The sequence below is a fragment of the Engystomops pustulosus genome, chromosome 1 (genome assembly GCF_040894005.1).
Source record: "Engystomops pustulosus chromosome 1, aEngPut4.maternal, whole genome shotgun sequence".
In the NCBI taxonomy this organism is placed as follows: Eukaryota; Metazoa; Chordata; class Amphibia; order Anura; family Leptodactylidae; genus Engystomops; species Engystomops pustulosus.
Window position 1 is genome coordinate 177,958,231 of NC_092411.1, and position 18,544 is coordinate 177,976,774.

Here is an 18,544-nt window from a genome sequence, read left to right on the forward strand (position 1 = left end):
GAATCTCGGAGAAGGTGACAGATTGAACGCGTAAATGGCTCTATGTTGTATACTGAATTGAGTGTCTCGCCACACCTCATTCAGGACATTGGTTCTGACAGTTTTCCAGACCTTTAAAATTTTGTCTGCTATGTTCGAGTCAATTAGTTGGGTCGCTCATCCTTTCTGACCCAAGACCTTCCTTAGAGTTAGATACACGATCAAGATTCCAAACAGATTTGGGGATGCTTCCCTAGTCATATCAGTTAGGCCTTCCATATAAAAAATTTTCACCTGGATGTATTGAAAAAATTGTTCGCCCCTCAACCCATACCTTGAATCGATATAGTCTCTGGTAAACCGTCTATGTTCCTGCCGATGAAGTAGGTCACCTATTGTCATCCCTTTCACTCACCGTTCTAAGAACAGCCTACTCTGACGTCCCTGCGAGAATCCTGGATGATTCCACAGAGGAAGGTATTTAGAAACTTTCCATGGTAGTTTATACCCTCTGTGAATGATCTTCTACACCGCTACGGTTTCCTTAATCACAATTGACCCCTTTATCCCTCCGGTTGTTTACCCTGTGGTACAGGTAAGAGCGTCCGTAAGTCCCTTGGAAAGCAAAAGGCAGATTCCAGTTCAAAGTCCAAAAAGTTGCTAGAGCCCTTGAGCCAGCCCGCCACATGGCTCACGCTAGATTGTAGCTACGCACATCAGATAGATTCATCCCTCCCTCATTCTTTGTTGAGAGAGAGTTTGTTGAGAGAGCTCTAATCGCTATGTTTCAGAAGTATCGGCAGGGTTTGCATTGGGTGCATGAGATACGCATCATCTTGATAAGCTGGTTACATCCCAGTAAAGAAAGAGGAAATTTATGCCACTGGTGCAATTCCCTGACGATCTTCTGAAGTAGCGGTGTGTATTTAAGATGATAGAGTGACTCTGTGGTCCCGCCAATTTTAATCCCCAGGTACTGTATCCAAGTTTGTGCCCCCGGAATACCGCAGATGTACGTCATGTCAGGTCTGTCCTGTTTACTGATCCTAAAAATAATATTTCACATTTTGTCTTCTTTATCCGGAAGCCCGAGAAACCTCCAAATTTTTCAAGCAAGTCCATTACTGCTGGTAAATGATGGACAGGGTCTTTCATAAACAAGATTATGTCATCCGCGGACAAGGCTAGTCGCAGCACCTTGTCTCCCACTACTATCCCCTCATATCTTGTGTTATCCACCAGGACACGGGGTTCCAGTGCTAGATTAAATAGCAGAGGAGGAAGGGGACACCCTTCTGCAATGAGAATCGCCGTGAGAGAAAGCCTGGTGTACTAACTTTAGCAGTGGGATTCCCGTAGGGATGTTAGGTAGTTACAGAAAGGACCTTCAAATCCCTTGCAATGTAGCACCTGCCTAAGTCACCCCCAACGAACATTATCAAAAGCCTTTTCGGCATCTAAGGTGACCAAGGCAGGAACCACAGTCTCGGGGGCCAGGCGAGATGTTGCATCCATTGCTAACAGAACCCATGGTACATTTGTCACAGCTGAACGACCCACCGTAAAACCCACCTAGAGAGGAGAGACAAGTGATGGCATTAGCAATGCCAACTGGTTTGCCACAATTTTATATACGCCGTATTCATGTGTGTAGACATGGGAGAACCCTCTAACAGTTTGGAGAACAAGCTAGATAGAGTAGGGGCAACTTGTTCATGTACAGCCTTGTAAAATTCCCCCGGTGGTCTGTTGTATCTCCTCTGCTGTTACTGGAGCATTGAGGGATTGCACCTGGGTCGGTGACAAACGGGGCAATTCCAAGTCTTGTCTTGCCCAGAGTCCTCTCCCGTGGAGGAATCTGCATACAAGTTTTCAACATATTTTGCCAGTATGTCATTTATCTCCTTTGGGGATACCACCACTCTATCATCGGAGCGCTTCATTCTCAAAAAGTGGGTCATGGGGCGATGCCCTTTTGCCAGGTTTGCCAGGAGTTTACCTGACTTGTCCCCGAATTTATGGAGTCCCAGCTCAAATTTTGATCTAGTGAAATCCTCCTTTCTCTTTGCCCAAATGGTAAATTCCTCCCTCATGCATCCTTTGTGATATCCCTTGGTCTTTCTAAAAAATCAGAGTAGGCTCTGTGTACCTCATTACTTGCTCTCCTAAATTGCTCTCTGGTAGTTTTTTTAAGTGCCCACACATGGTCCCTAATCCAACCCTGGACTACTACCTTTCCTGACTCCCAAAACAGCATAGAATCAGTAGCATGTCTCCCATTGCCTTCAATATACTAAGTCCACCACCCGCGTAGTAGTTGTACAAAATCCTCATCCTTAGTCAAGAAGGAGGGGAATCTCCATAGTATGTCACTGCCTTTCGGGGTCTTATCAGTCAGCTCTAGTAGGACCGGGGAATGGTCTGAAATCACCATATCCGCTATCTGTATCTGAATGATTTTTGACATTAAAATCGGGATCAATAAAAAAGAATCCAGTCTCAACCAAGTGTTATGTGGATGGGAATAATGAGTGTACTCTCTGTCCTGTGGGTGCATTCCTCCCCGTCCCTCCCTCACACTTCTGTCTTGCCCGCCATCCATCGTCAGATTATAGTCTCCCCCCAGTATCTTTAGGGGCTCCCCTTCTGCCATAATCCTTGTTCTCAACGCTTCATAAAAGGGTCTCTGCTCTGAATTAGGAGCGCATATGTCTTCCTCATACCTCTCTCTCAGTTGACCGTTATGGATATCTTCAGGGAGACCCACTATTTGTAGGTTACTTCCACATGAGCGATTTTCTAGGTCTTCTACATGTTCTAGCAAAGTAGTAGTTAATGATTGCAAGTCCTGACATTGTGTCTGCAGCACATAGATATTAGCAGCGTTGTCAACTAATGACTGTCAGGCTTAGAGGTTGTGGATCCTCTGAACCACTGCGGACAATGGCACAAGCCACTACCTGGGACCGGAGTCTAAGTGGCACCCGGTTTTCACCAGTACCCGCCGCAAAGCAGGTTGGACTTGCTGCGGCGTGGTACCACCAGGTCGTTCCACAGGCGTGATGTCAGGTTCGCTAGGGAGATTGCTGGGACTTCTGGTTCTTCTGGTGGTACCAGCAGTGTTCTCCGAACCCCGGCGCGTATCCGCGCAAACTCCACCTCTTGTCCTGGGCAGCGGCTGCTAAGATCTCGCGCTGTCTAGGAGTTGCTGGGACTTTGAACCTCTGCTTGGTGCCTGGTTGTTTCTGCACCATGAGGGGTTAATTCCCAGATGCTGTCCAGCACCTATCAGGTTCTGGAGGTGGAGTTCTGGCTGCATAAATTGCAGCTTCACTGGTCTCCTGTGCCAGTGTTTGAAAATCCCTTTCTCCACCTGGTTGCTGCTAGTTTGTATTGCTCAGTATCTGTATCTATATTGTTGTTAACTCGGCTAGTTTTGGACTTTGACTCTTGCTTACTGATTCTGCTTTTGACGTTCCCTCTAGTTGTGACTCCGGCTTGTTTACGATTCTTTTATGTTCTATGTTTGTCAGTCTGTTTGTATTTTCCCTTATCCACACTTACTCAGAATATTCCGAGTCTTCAAGTAGTCGCCCCACGGTTTAGCGTGGGGGGGCTATAGGAAGGGACAGAGGTTGGGGCAAGCTCAGGGCACACTATCCCCTGTCTTTTGTGTACCCTATCCTAACAGAAACACTGGCCACACATAGGTCTGCATCCTGTATCCGACCTGCTACATTCTCTCCTCCCATGGAGCCTTTGTCAGCTGTGGTCACTCAGGTCCAGACCCTAACTCAGTTTGTTCAGGATCTAGCCTCCCGTCTCCAAATTCAGGAATCTATGCAGGTTCCGGTGCGGACATCACCGCAGGATCCACTGCCACCCACACCTGAACCTAAGGTTCCTCTCCCTGACATGTTTTTTGGTGACCGTAAGAAATTTTTTTCATTTCGGGAGGGCTGTAAACTTTATTTTTCCTTACGTCCTCGTTCATCGGGCACAGAGATTCAAAGGGTGGGCGTGGTAATTTCCCTGCTGCGTGGGGATCCGCAAAATTGGGCCTTTTCTCTCCCACCTGACTCTCCATCCCGTTTTTCTCTTGACGCTTTTTTTTCTGCTTTAGGCCAGATTTATGACGAACCTGACCGCCGAGCACTTGCAGTTTCCCACCTTAGATCTCTGTGTCAGGGAAAACGGACAGCAGAAGATTATTGTGCCCAGTTCAGACAGTATGTAACTGACTCGCAATGGAATGACTGCGCCCTAAAAGACCAATTTATGTCCGGACTGTCAGACCGAGTACAGGACTTAGTCTTAGCTTATGCTGAGCCTCAGACATTAGATGATGCTATGACTCTGGTCATCCGAGTTGATCGTCGCCTAAGATCCAGGCGATCACCTCGGGTGTCCTCTGACTGTCAGCCAGCGGCCAGTCTGTCTCCAGGTAGTCCAGAATTGGAACCCATGGAGCTGGATAGCATCTCTCCTGCACAGCGGAAGCAACATCGACTGAGACGTCATCTTTGTTTCTACTGTGGAAGTCCTGATCATCTGGTCAACACCTGTTCCAAGAGGCAGCAGCAGGAAAACTTCCGCTCCTAAGCAGTAGTCGGGGGGACTGCTTAGGAGCTCAGGTACTCCCAATTGTGTCTAGAATGTATTTACCTTGTACAGTTAAGTTTCAGTCTGTTTCCTGCACTGGTCGCGCCTTTTTGGATTCAGGTGCTGCGTCTAATTTAATCGATTACAAGTTTGTCTCTCAGTTTTGCATGTCATTGATTCCATTGTCCACTCCTATCCAGATATCGGGTGCGGATTTGACCCCTCTACAGGCAGGGTTGATCAAATTCCGAACCCCGCAGATAAAGCTTATGGTAGGAGCTATGCATGAAGAATGGTGTTCTTTCCTAGTTATGGAAAACTTGTCTGAAAATGTCATTCTTGGTCTACCCTGGCTCCGGATCCATAATCCGGTAATTGATTGGGAAACTCTGGAGCTGGTTCATTGGGGTCCTCACTGTAAGGATCACCTGTCCAAAGTTTCATTATGTACAGTAGTGGCAGAAGATCAGAGTCTTCCAGGTTTTCTCTCTGATTACTCAGATGTGTTTTCAAAACCCTTGTCCCAAGTCCTTCCTCCTCACAGGGAGTTTGATTGTAAAATTGACCTTCTTCCTGATGCTAGATTGCCAAAGGGTCGTATATATAACCTGTCAGTACCAGAACGGGAGTCACTGAAGAGTTATATTGATGAGAGTTTGGCAATCGGACATATCCGTCCCTCTGAGTCGCCCACTGGGGCCGGGTTCTTTTTTGTTGAGAAAAAAGATGGTGGTCTACGGCCGTGTATTGATTATCGAGAATTAAATAAGATAACGGTAAAAAACTCAGGTCCTCTCCCCTTGATCCCGGATCTCTTAAATCAGGTTTCTGGGGCCCAAGTTTTCTCTAAATTAGATCTCAGAGGGGCTTATAACCTGATTCGGATCCGAGAAGGGGATGAGTGGAAAACCGCATTTAATACACCTTTGGGGCACTTTGAATACCTGGTTATGCCCTTTGGTTTGAGTAATGCCCCAGCGGTTTTTCAAGGGTTTATGAACTCCATCTTTCATGATTACATCGGTGTGTTTATGGTGGTATATCTAGACGATATTTTGATTTTCTCTCCTGATATGGTTTCTCACCAGCAACATCTCCGCCAAGTACTTACCAGGTTGCGCAAAAACCACCTCTTCGCGAAGCTGGAAAAGTGTGTTTTTTGCGTCCAGAAGGTTTCCTTCTTAGGTTATGTTGTGACTCCCTCTGATGTACAGATGGATCCGAGTAAGGTTCAGGCGCTCACGGACTGGGTTCGGCCTACCAATCTTAAGGCCTTACAACGTTTTTTAGGTTTCGCTAACTATTATCGGAACTTTATAAAGAGCTTTTCCGTGATCGCCAAACCCCTCACGGATCTGACCCGTAAGGGTGCTGATCCGAACAATTGGTCCCCTGCCGCTTACTCAGCGTTTGAAACTCTAAAAGCGGCATTCTCGTCAGCCCCGGTTTTGGTTCAACCTGACCTCTCTCTACCGTTTGTTGTGGAGGTTGATGCCTCCGAGGTAGGAGTAGGTGCAGTGTTGTCTCAGGGGTCTTCCACTCTCACCAGACTTAGGCCCTGTGCATATTTCTCTAGAAAATTTTCTTCTTGTGAGAGGAATTATGATATTGGTAATCGAGAGCTCCTTGCCATTAAGTGGGCATTTGAAGTCTGGCGACACTTTTTGGAGGGAGCTCTTCATCCGATAACTGTGCTCACGGATCACAAGAACTTAGTATACTTGGACACTGCTAAGCGCTTGAACTCACGTCAGGCTAGGTGGGCCTTGTTTTTCTCTCGCTTTAATTTTGTGGTCACCTACCGACCTGGGTCAAAAAATGTGAAGGCTGATGCCTTGTCCCGTAGCTTCGGGACTCCTGAGCTTCCAGAGGCTGCTGACAGTAATATTTTGTCTCCAGGGGTTGTGCTGGCAGCTGTCTCCTCCCACCTCTCCTCTCAAATTTTAGCAGGACAAAGATCTGCACCTAAAGACCTTCCGGAAGGCAAATTATTTGTTCCTCCTTCTTGTCGTTTGAGAGTGTTGGAGGAGACGCATTGCTCGGTATTGGCTGGTCATCCGGGAATGCGGAGTACCTTGGATCTCTTAAAGAGAAGTTACTGGTGGCCTCACATGACTAAGGATGTGCACGCATTTGTCCAAGCCTGTCAGGTCTGTGCGCGAGGAAAGACTCCCAGGAGACGTCCTGAGGGGCCTCTTCTTCCGCTTCCAGTTCCCACCAGGCCATGGTCTAACGTGTCTATGGACTTCGTCACTGATCTGCCAGCATCTCAAGGCTGTTCAGTGGTTTGGGTGGTAGTGGACCGTTTCTCTAAAATGGGACACTTTGTTCCATTAAAAAAGTTGCCTTCAGCTGAAGAATTGGCTGAATTGTTTATACAGAATATTGTACGCCTCCATGGTATACCAGATGATATTGTATCAGATAGGGGCGTACAATTTGTTTCCAAATTTTGGCGAGCATTTTGTTCTAGACTGGAAGTTAATTTGTCGTTCTCGTCGGCGTTTCACCCTGAGTCTAATGGTCAGTCCGAGAGGATGAATCAGGAGATGATTCAATATCTGCGACTCTTTGTCTCGGACAGTCAGGACCAGTGGGTGAAATTCCTTCCGTTGGCAGAATTTGCTATTAATAACCACTGTAGTTCGTCCACACAGGTATCTCCGTTTTTCTGCAATTATGGTTTTCATCCACGTTTCTCTTTTTCATCTGTGCCTGTCTCTAATATTCCTCGAGCGGAAGCTATTACATCCAAGTTGCGCTCGCTCTGGTCACAAGTTCGGGAGAATATTCAGAGGGCACAAAATTCTATGGTCCAACAAACTGAAAGAAGGCGCACTAAATCTGATACGTTTGTGGTGGGGGATAAAGTGTGGTTATCAACAAAAAACCTTAAATTGAAGGTCCCCTCTTTGAAGTTTGCGCCCAGGTTTGTGGGTCCGTTTGTTGTTACTCATATTGTTAACCCGGTTTCCTTCAAGATTACACTTCCAGCAGGGTGGCGGGTCCATAACACCTTCCATAAGAGTCTTCTGAAGCGCTATGTTGAGCCTGTTTTGCCTCTTTCTGACCCTCCTTCTCCATCTATTGTGGAGGGGAATCTGGAATTTGAGGTGGAAAAGGTGGTGAATTCCAGATGGGTAGGTAACTCCCTGCAGTACCTGGTCCATTGGAAAGGTTTTGGTCCTGAGGATAGGTCTTGGGTTCCGGCTAGAGATGTTCATGCTCCACGGTTACTCAGGTTATTTCATCAGACCTACCCTCAGAAGCCATCTTTAAGATCTAGGGGTCCGAAGGCCCCCCGTCAGGGGGGGGGTACTGTCAGGTTCGCTAGGGAGATTGCTGGGACTTCTGGTTCTTCTGGTGGTACCAGCAGTGTTCTCCGAACCCCGGCGCGTATCCGCGCAAACTCCACCTCTTGTCCTGGGCAGCGGCTGCTAAGATCTCGCGCTGTCTAGGAGTTGCTGGGACTTTGAACCTCTGCTTGGTGCCTGGTTGTTTCTGCACCATGAGGGGTTAATTCCCAGATGCTGTCCAGCACCTATCAGGTTCTGGAGGTGGAGTTCTGGCTGCATAAATTGCAGCTTCACTGGTCTCCTGTGCCAGTGTTTGAAAATCCCTTTCTCCACCTGGTTGCTGCTAGTTTGTATTGCTCAGTATCTGTATCTATATTGTTGTTAACTCGGCTAGTTTTGGACTTTGACTCTTGCTTACTGATTCTGCTTTTGACGTTCCCTCTAGTTGTGACTCCGGCTTGTTTACGATTCTTTTATGTTCTATGTTTGTCAGTCTGTTTGTATTTTCCCTTATCCACACTTACTCAGAATATTCCGAGTCTTCAAGTAGTCGCCCCACGGTTTAGCGTGGGGGGGCTATAGGAAGGGACAGAGGTTGGGGCAAGCTCAGGGCACACTATCCCCTGTCTTTTGTGTACCCTATCCTAACACGTGACTTGTCCGCAGTGGCAGCCAAGGTCGAGGTACAGAATCGGCAGTCAATGTCGTAGTCGGGGTCAGGCAGGAGGTCAGGATGGGTGGCACAGGTTCGTACTCAGAGTCGTAGCAACAGGTCAGGGCAGGCGGCAAAGGAGCGTAGTCAGAAACGGAACCGGGGTCACAACAGGAAATCTCAAGAACAGCACAAGGCATCAAATACAGCTTTCTCTAGGGCGCAAGGCACAAAGATCCGGCAAGGGTAACAGGAAGAGGCAGGGTTAAATAGTTTAGGGGGGAAAGACCAGCGCCAATTAGTGGCGCGCTGGCCCTTTAAATTTGCAGAACTTGCCGCGCGCGCGCCCTAGCTGTCGGGGACGTGCGCGCACAGCCCAAGGGGACGGAGCAGCCGCGGACGGAGCCAATGCCGGCGGGACAGGAGCCGGGACCTGTGAGTAGCGCTTGCGGCGCGCTGGCGGGGGACCGAAGGCACGGGTGAGCCTGCGACCCGCGCCGGGGATCGCGGGACCACTCGTGACAATGACCTCTTCATGGCCTCTATCTTACCCTCGTTTCGCTTAATCGATTCTTTTACCTCAGCAAGGGAACTCTGCCGGGTTGTGGTCTAATTGCTCAACACCTCCAGTATTTCATAGTTCACCTCTCCGACCGAGCAGGTGGCTAGGTGCTGTCCCGTAGTATCCTGAGGGCCTACTTCGTTGTGATCTGTAGCTGGATGGGACTGATTACGGTTCTCACACTCCACTCTGGGCATGTTACTTGCGAGCTGCTGTAGCTCCGGTGGCACATTCTGTGGTGCGTGAGGCTCCTTTTCCGCCAGCACCATGCCAAGAGGGTGGTCCGATGGCGCAATGCGCTTCTGGGTATGTTTTATTGCCTTCTGCCCACTCCAGAGCAAATACCGCTCCATATACTAGTGGGGCCAGTGGCCTAGCCTGGATAGCTATTAATTGCCGATCTGGGAGCTGAACTAGGCACTAGGCGGGGAGACACGGGAGCTGCTCAGCACGCCGCCATTCCCATCAGCGCAGGAATCGAAAGTCCCGGGGTGCTATTTTTGAGTCTACGGGAGCTATTAGAAAATGAAGAGCTATATTACTGTGTATGCGGGATATTTTTGAGTGAAGGGGGTTATTAGCAAGTGGAGGGCTAGTACTGAGTGTGGGGGCTATTACTAAATGTGATGGGTCTTTTCTGAATGTGGTGATTAAAAGTGGTTATTTGGCTATTACAGGATGTGGGGGGCTAATAGTGAGGGGGCTATTATTGAATGTGGGGGCTACTAGTGAGAATAGAAGGGCTATTAAGTGTGGGGGGCTATTACTACATTTGGGGGCTTGAGTGTGGGGGGCTACTGGTAAGTGTGGGGGCTATTACTAAGTGGGGGATATTAGTGAGTATAGAGGGCACTTACTGTGTTGGGGTCTATTCCCGAGTTTAGGTGGCATTGTAACATGTCAGGCGACATTTAGGGATCATTTTTAGGTGGGTGGCACAATTTGGGGGCTTTATTACGTGTGAGGGCCACAAGGAAGGGAAGTGGTGTAAAGTTTGGTGCCATAATTGTGGCTTGATTGTAAATTGCGTCTTACAACGGTGGATTTTATGTGTTACACTAGGGGACATTACTAGTATTTTAGGAGGACTTTAGTAGCTGCATTACATTATTTGGTTGAAGAGTTTTAAGGATAGAAGAATGATAACACTGTTAGGGGACAAAGATTTAGGGACAATAGAGAAGTGCAGAACATAAGATGTCTGTGTGGTAATCTCCATAGGGACAGCGCATAGCTGGAAGAAAAGACATATGTGATTAATGGAGAATATGAAGAACAACTACTGTAGTCACTTGATATAATAGGTAAGCATTTCAACTGTGTTTTCTGTAGCTGTACAGTTGTTTATAAGTACTGTTGTTTCAGGTGCAAGTGTGTGGGGGGTATTTACAAAAGGGGACGCAACTGAGAATTTGGTACATATGCAATGGGACCCGTGCCCCAGATCTTTTGTGACCCTAGTGATAGAGATTTTTATCTGGGGCTCCAACCCTTCCATTGTAAAGGTGACTTTCTAATAAACTCTTTCATGGCTGCCCGGTACCAGGACGAGAGCACAAACCCAAGACACACCAGTCTCTTAGTGAATGCAGAATCTCCCTGTTCATTAGTGCGCTCAGCCGCATTAATCAAATACAAAGTCATCAGGAAAAAGGGGGGGGGGGTGACAAGGAGATAGAATACTGCAATGCCATTGGTCATAATGAATTTTACCAGGACATTCTCAGAGGCCTTGTTTATACTAATTTCCCTGAGAAGAAGACTCGGGCAAGCTAAAACATAAGATAAGCAGGTGCTAGAGCAAAAATATAGGACAAGAGTGAAGGACAGACTTGCCTCTCATTAAATGTCAAGGAGAAGCTGGCAGGTGAACAAGCAGGTTACTTAAAAATGAAGTTTGAATCATGACATTAGCTGGACAGTGCTTGACCCCTGGCATGACCCCCGGCTAATATCAAAATGGCCGCTGTTTGGTTCTCTTGGTCCAAGATGGCCGCTGTAGAGGAATATATCACTAACACTAGCAACGACCCTGCCTGTGCGTTGCGAACTACAACTACTAAGTTCTTAGTCATGGTCTAAATGATGTCAAAAGCATACTGAGTTAAATAGCAGAAAATAAGGTGAGAGGCCAGAAAACACACATACACATAATACAAAGATTAACAAAAACTTGTGAGACACCTAGAGCCAGGATGCAATAACAAAATGCTTGATTATTATTAAACAGAATGATGTGACACTCCTGGTGCTGGCTCCTCTATGTGCTTCCTGGTTTCCTGCAGCCTGTGTGTATGAGATACTCCTATACACATAACTGACAGCCTGCATAAAGATATGACACTCCTGATGCTGGTTTCTTTATATGCCTGCTGGTTCTGGTAGCCATGCCCCCTGAAGCCTATGTGTATGAGATACTCCTATACACATAACTGACAGCCTGCATAACGATGTGACACTCCTGGTGCTGGCTCCGCTATATGATTTAAGAATGATTAATGTATGACTTAAAGGCTGGGATGGAATCCTTGTGAACTGCTCTAACATGTAGTGGTAAAGGATTTAGAGACCTGCTGACAGGTGTCCTTTAAATGTTTTTACAGTACTGCAGCAATCATTTAACCAGTTATCACAGCTGGTGGAAAATGGCACCAAGATCAGCTCCAAGACCTTTCATGTTGAAACCTCTATAACACCCTGCCAATGGCAGGTTCTATGCTTGCAATCATCACACCTTAAAATGATGAGGCCTGCTATGACAAAACTATATGCATTAGGCCGGGAATCAAAATGGCAGTCAGTGAATGATTAAAGGGATTTTACCATGAGCTCTTGATGGTCAGTGTAAAATTCCAGAGTATGGCCGGGAACTCTCTAAGCAGGCACTTTATGGTTCATATAGTTCTGTGAAATGCTGTGTGCTGACAAAGTGGTTTGATTATTAGGGGCCAGGTTTAGCTACACTTTTACTTAGCTTTTGAACATTCACCTGTACCTGACACATAGAAAAATAGAGATGAGACAGATCAGGGATGATGAGATCCATATAACACACAATGACATCTGAGCTAGAACAAACACTGTCAGCTCTGCTATATGCCTCCCTCCCCTGCTTTGAAGATCTTATCTTGCCTGTAGCTTGTAGATTTAGTCTCCTCTCACCCTACTTGCCTGCAGGAAATGCTCATGTGAGCATCTGTGTTTGAGCTAGTCTTGGAATGCAGGAGGGGAGGGGCTATGCAGAGACACTACATGGAGCAGACAGGAGAAACTGTTTATGATAACAATCTGCGCTGCCCAACCATAGTCAGTAGAAGATTTACGGTCGGATCCCAAGGCAACCAAAATTGTATACATCAGGACTGATAGACACAGGTTGGAATTATATCTGTGAAATGCTGTATTTTTGTTAAATTGGAGAATGTGTTATTTTGTTATCCTTACTATATTTAAGAATCTTTTGTTTGTGGGAATACCCCTTTAACACCTTAATGTGGGGCATTTTTGTAGCTTGGAAATACCTGCAGTTTCACCCTTAACCCTTCTTGAAAAATTAAAATTTTTGACGAGAGACATTTTATGGCAAAACTGTTACCTTTTTCCTTTTCAAAGGCTAGGGTATATAAAAGATATATGAAAAAAAACTGGGGAAAACATGCTCACTAAAATCCTTAATTCATTGTTTGAGTGGTGTAATTTCCAAAGTTTGGAAATTTGTTTCTGCTGTTCTGGTAACTAGGTTCTTTTGCAAGTTCATCGTGGCATCTAAATATGAATCCACCAAACTCTGTCCTCCAAATGACCAATGACACTCTGTGCCCAATTGTGTACCCAAAAACAATTTACATCAACATATGGTTATTGTTATTGGATTAAATTAGACAACCAACTTTGAGATGCATTTCTCCTTTAACCCCTTGTGAAGGTGTACATTTTATGGATAAATAAATGTATTGAAAAAAATTTGGTCAATAGCGTCTCTACTTGGTGCTAAGTACAAGGTGGGGGAAGGGGTGCAGCATGAGGTGGAGTGGGACGGAAAGTTTTGTAGAATTACAAACTTGGATGGAGGGACTGATAGGGAACAGGGGATATCTTGCACTTCACTATTCTGTGTCAGGGACATCTGTATCCCACAGCACTGAGCACTCAAAGCTCAGCTACACACACACAGAACTGTTACATGGTTTCCCCCACATTCCTTCTCATTGAGCGCCTTCTCCTCATCTCTTTCATTCCATGGGTGTAATTTATCTTTTCCTTCCGTTGGCAGTTTTGCACCTATATTGAGCTTTTTTTTTGAATGTTATGCCTTAATTTGCTGTGTTTTTGCGCCCTATTTGTCATTACATTGCACCTCTTTATAGATGTTTGTGTCCGATTTATAACACTACTGTGCCAATATGGGCGCAAATAATTGCTCAATAACACGCAAGTCCTGACCATGCTTAGTAAAGAACATGGTATCATTTGCGCAACAAATTGCGCCTTTTTTTAACCTGCACATGACAAGAAGCCAAAACGACAAAGACAAATTAGGTACAAAAAAGTAGAGTGGCATCAGGTGCAAAATGAGCGCAGAGAAGGGGGAAATAAGATAAATGACCCCCTATATCTTTTCTTTTTACAAATGTGTGGCGCATAAGAGTAACCAGACACGGCAGAAGACCTAGTTAAAATAGAGCCAGGCTAAACTCAGGAAGATAGCAAAGAAACTTCTGGATATAGTTAAAGTTAATAAACAAAGTTGTTATCAGTGATTTGGAGACAGTAAGTCAAACATCCGACACCGACTCCACAGTCCTGTTCTTCTGGTCACTCTAGCAGTGCCAAGATATATGAAGGCATTCCTTTACAATGCCTTATTCCTCTGATCTGTCCCCTATAAAAAAAAAATGTAAAGTAAGCAGCTCCTAGGACTAGCCCAATTTTAGCAGTGATTAACTGCTAGCTTTATCAGAACTGCCGCGTAGTACAATATTCATGCGGGGGTGGTCTGAGGCGCTGCTTCTACCCCAGACCACCCCTCCCACTGCATAGGCGGGCAGTGACTGCTGAGCTTCATGCAGCAGTCACCGCCCCCTCATGAAGACGCCATACCTCTTTGAGCGCGGTCCGAGGTTTCTATTGTACGTCACGTTTCTGTCCGCAAGCTGATGACAAAGTCCTATGAGCGTTTTCATAACTGATGGATCTTTGTGCAGGAAGCAATGGCGAGTCCTCACTGTTCCCTGGTCCTCTCTTTCCACCCCACTCTTTGTCCTGATTGCTGACACTAGTTGTATGCGTCGACGGCACGACTCAGAGAAGAGCACCCCCTGGAGTGGTAAATACTTGTCAGCTGTGCTGTACTGTACATCTCCCGGGTCCTCTACTGTTGCCGCCACATAAAACCAGCATGTGACATAGAAGAGAGATGAAGCTGCATTATGGTGCAGGGAGGAGAAGATTCCGTTTTTTTTTTGGTCTGCTCTATGGTGTCCAATATTTGTAGTTTTATGCTAATGGGGGGGTCTCTGGTATGGCCCTTGGATTAATAAATATTGCTCACTCCTAAATCCTTAGATCAGGAATAGAACACACATTTAAAGGAAATGTTGTAATTTTTATAAGTTTTGATGTCTGTCATTTTATCGCGTCTCCAACTCCACGGCCTGGGTTGTTCTATACCAGGAGACCTATTTATCTGTGAGGGGAAAAAAGGTTACAGTTGCAATTTAACTCTCCATTTGTTTTAGTCTTGGTGTCTCAAAGGGTTAAACTTTTTTTTTTTTACTGCTGTTGTGAATAAAGTTTGAGGGTTGCAGAATGTAAAAAATTACTCATTTCTAGGAGAAATTCAATGTCAGTCTTGCAAAGCTTTTTCAGTATTGAATTTTTAATGGAACCTTTTAAAAATTTGGATAAACCTAAAACACTGTTACAAGTCTAAGCAAAATAATGCCACCATATAGTAAAAGTTCGTTAACAGCTTAAAGGAAACCTACTATGAAGAATCTATCTGAAGTTGATCTGAAGGAAGATTCCTCCTCCCTGCCTCTGCCCTAAACTGTAATTTAATAATCCTGAAACCAAACCTAAATTTTATCGCCCCCAATACATTATATGCAGCCCCCTCCTCGCCCCCAATACATTATATGCAGCCCCATCCTGACCCCCAATACATTATATGCAGCCCCCTCCTCGCCCCAATACATTATATGCAGCCCCCTCCTGACCCCCAATACATCATATGCAGCCCCCAATTCATTATGTGCAGCCCCCTCCTGACCCCCAATACATTATATGCAGCCTCCAATTCATTATATGCAGCCCCCTCCTGACCCTCAATACATTATATGCAGCCCCATCCTGACCCCCAATATATTATATGCAGCCCCCTCCTGACCCCCAATATATTATATGCAGCCCCCTCCTGACCCCCAATACATTATATGCAGCCCCCTCCTGACCCCTAATACATTATATGCAGCCCCCCTCATCAGATTTCACATTATAATCTAGCCCCCTTCCCCACATGGATTACATACAGCCCCCTCCTCATGTCCATTCGTTACTAACAGCCCCTATACTAGTAAATATGACCATTCAAAATAAAAGAATAATACTTACCTCAGCCTTCTGCTCAGGTCCGGAGCTTCCCCCTCTCCGTCTTCCTTCTCCTTCCGGCAGCCCCACAGTGCTTCAGCCCGCGGTCACAGGTTCCGCTAGCGTCGCGTTCCTAACGCGACGCTAGCGCACAGGGGGCGGCCCTCGGCCCGATCGCTAGCGGAACCTGTGACCGCGGCCATGCAGAGACGCAGCGTCCTGCAGCACACAGAGCGCCGCTTTGCGGCGCCAGCACCCGGCACGGCCAGGCTGCTTGGGACGGGGGTTTGGCCACGAGTGGGCCCTCCCAGCAGCTGGGGGCCCCAGCAATTGCCCGGGTTTGCCCGGTGCTGGTGCCGGCCCTGTTACCGGCTATGGATATAGCTCAACCTAGAGCCCTCTCCTTGCAACCGCAGTCACCCCAGGACGTGCTATTTCGACATGGGTCGTTAAAGGGTTAAAATAAAGTAGGTTTGTGTTTTTGTTTTGTTTTTTTTAAACAAGTTAGGTTAGGTTCAGGATTATTAAATTACAGATTAGGGCAGAGGAAGGAGGAATGTACAATGATCTACTTACAATACAATATCCCCATGCAGAGGGTCACATGTGAAAGGTATGTGGGGTGTGACATGGTACGTAAAGTATTCATTACTATGCTTTAAATAATCAGCCCATAACCCCCATGATATAAAAATAATACATTGAATACACTTTACAGACATTATTACATTCAAAACGCAGACATAGGGGGGAAAAAGGGGGAAGGGGAAAAGGGAGAGGATGGTGGAGGTCGTGTGTTCACATCCATCCTTATTAACGTATTCCGAAAAGGGAAGGCAATAAGTCTGGCTATGGAGACAGTTGTAGAGCTTTGTTTAGCGTGGTGGTGGCCAAGAACATAATCCACAATTGCCATACATTATTAAAGTGTTCCAATCTATCTGACCTTGTGGCCGCAATCTTTTCATTTAACAATCAGATTTAAGCGGTAAACTTCTGGGAATAACATTTTTTAGATTTTGATAGACCTGACATTTTGGGATGTGGGGGTACAAAACAGGTTTAAGATTTTTTTTTGTTTATTTTTATATTATTTCTATGGAAAGGAGGGCAATTTGAATTTTTTTTTATGTATTCATTTTACTGTATTGATATATCCAATATGGTATTTAAACCAACTCCATGATTTAAAGGAATGTCATGGATTGTTAAGGTGTTGACTAATGTGGATGGCAAATCTATATATATGAAAAGCACGTGATTTTAAAATAGCAAAATTTTTAACATTTTAAGCAATTTTTTTATCTTAAAAAAAAAAAATTGGCCAAAGTTATAAAATGTAAATAGACCGCACCAAGGCAGTCCAAAATGCCCTCACAGGGAAGTGTGCAATGGTTATACCGTGTGTCAACCAGTGTAAAGCATAAAAAGATATAAAAGGTTTTTCAATAAAAAAAACTTCAACGGAATCTTGCATATGGGAATAGATAATATATCCGTCATATGTGCCAAATGCAAGAACCATTGATACATTATATGTTGACTATTTGAACTAAGTACGATTGTTGATCCGCTACATTTAGTTAACAAATCAATTGTATCATTCTATATTTATTTCTGTCGATGTTACTTTATAGCATTGGAATACTTACTACTTATTAGTGTAGGTTGATGTTATTTTATAGCACTGGTATAATCACCATTATTGTAGGTGGATATGACGATAGCAATGGATATTACATTGTTTATAGTCTGTTGGAAGACAGACACATACCACAAGTATATAGGGGTAACACCATACTTTTAAACTTTTTATATTTTTATTAATAAACCAATGGTGGTATAATAGAACTTGGTAGTGCATAGTACTTTTTCTTCATTGCAAAACCTTTTAAATTGGCCTCTTACATTAAAGGGCATCTACCACCAGGATGAAGGACTGTATGCAAATGAGCCTGAGGGGTTCCAGGCTCCATAGGTGTTAATGGAGCCGAGAGCCACTCAGGCTCATTTGCATACAGTCATCCTGGTGGTATATGTCCTTTAACCTCTTCACGATCCGAGCCATAATAGTATGGCGCAGAGCTGTTAACGATATACGAAAAGGGCTCACTGGTGTTAATCCTTTGATTGCTGCCTTGTTGTTTTCAGTCATCACTCTTTGTAAAACCCAAGTCTGTATGCTTTCTGCAGATTTGTGAACATTGTTATAAATCATAAATTTTTAAGAAAGAAAAAAAAAAAAATTAAAAAGCACCCCCCTCTCCCTAGAAATGAAATAAAAATAAAAATCAAACATATTTGGTATCACCGCGTCCCAAAATACATATCTTTTTTAATACACATTGTCAAAATTTAAAACACAATAAAACATATATAAATTTGCTATCACCGTGATCCTACCAAACCAAAGAAACTGCATCGTGTACATACAGGATGTATTTAGTGACTAGCCTCACAGCTTTAACCCCTTCCGGCCGCAGCCCTTTTTCATTTTTCCGTTTTCATTTTTCACTCCACACATTCAAAAATCTGTAACTTTTTTATTTTTCCAGGTACAGAGCCGTGTGACGGCTTATTTTCTGCGTAACAAATTACACTTCAAAATGGTGGTATTTAGTATTCCATGTCGTGTACTGGGAAGCGGGAAAAAAAATTCCAATTGCAGAAAAATTAGTAAAAAAACGCATATGTGCCGTATTCTTGTGGGTTTGGATTTTACTGTACGCCCCAAATGACAGGTCTACTTTATTCTTTGGGTTGGTCACGGGGAGCAGCGATCCTTGGAAAGATCGGCGGCGATCAGCAGGAAAACACCCCCGATTGGTGTTGGCACCAATCGCGGGTGTTACCGGTAAGCCTTTG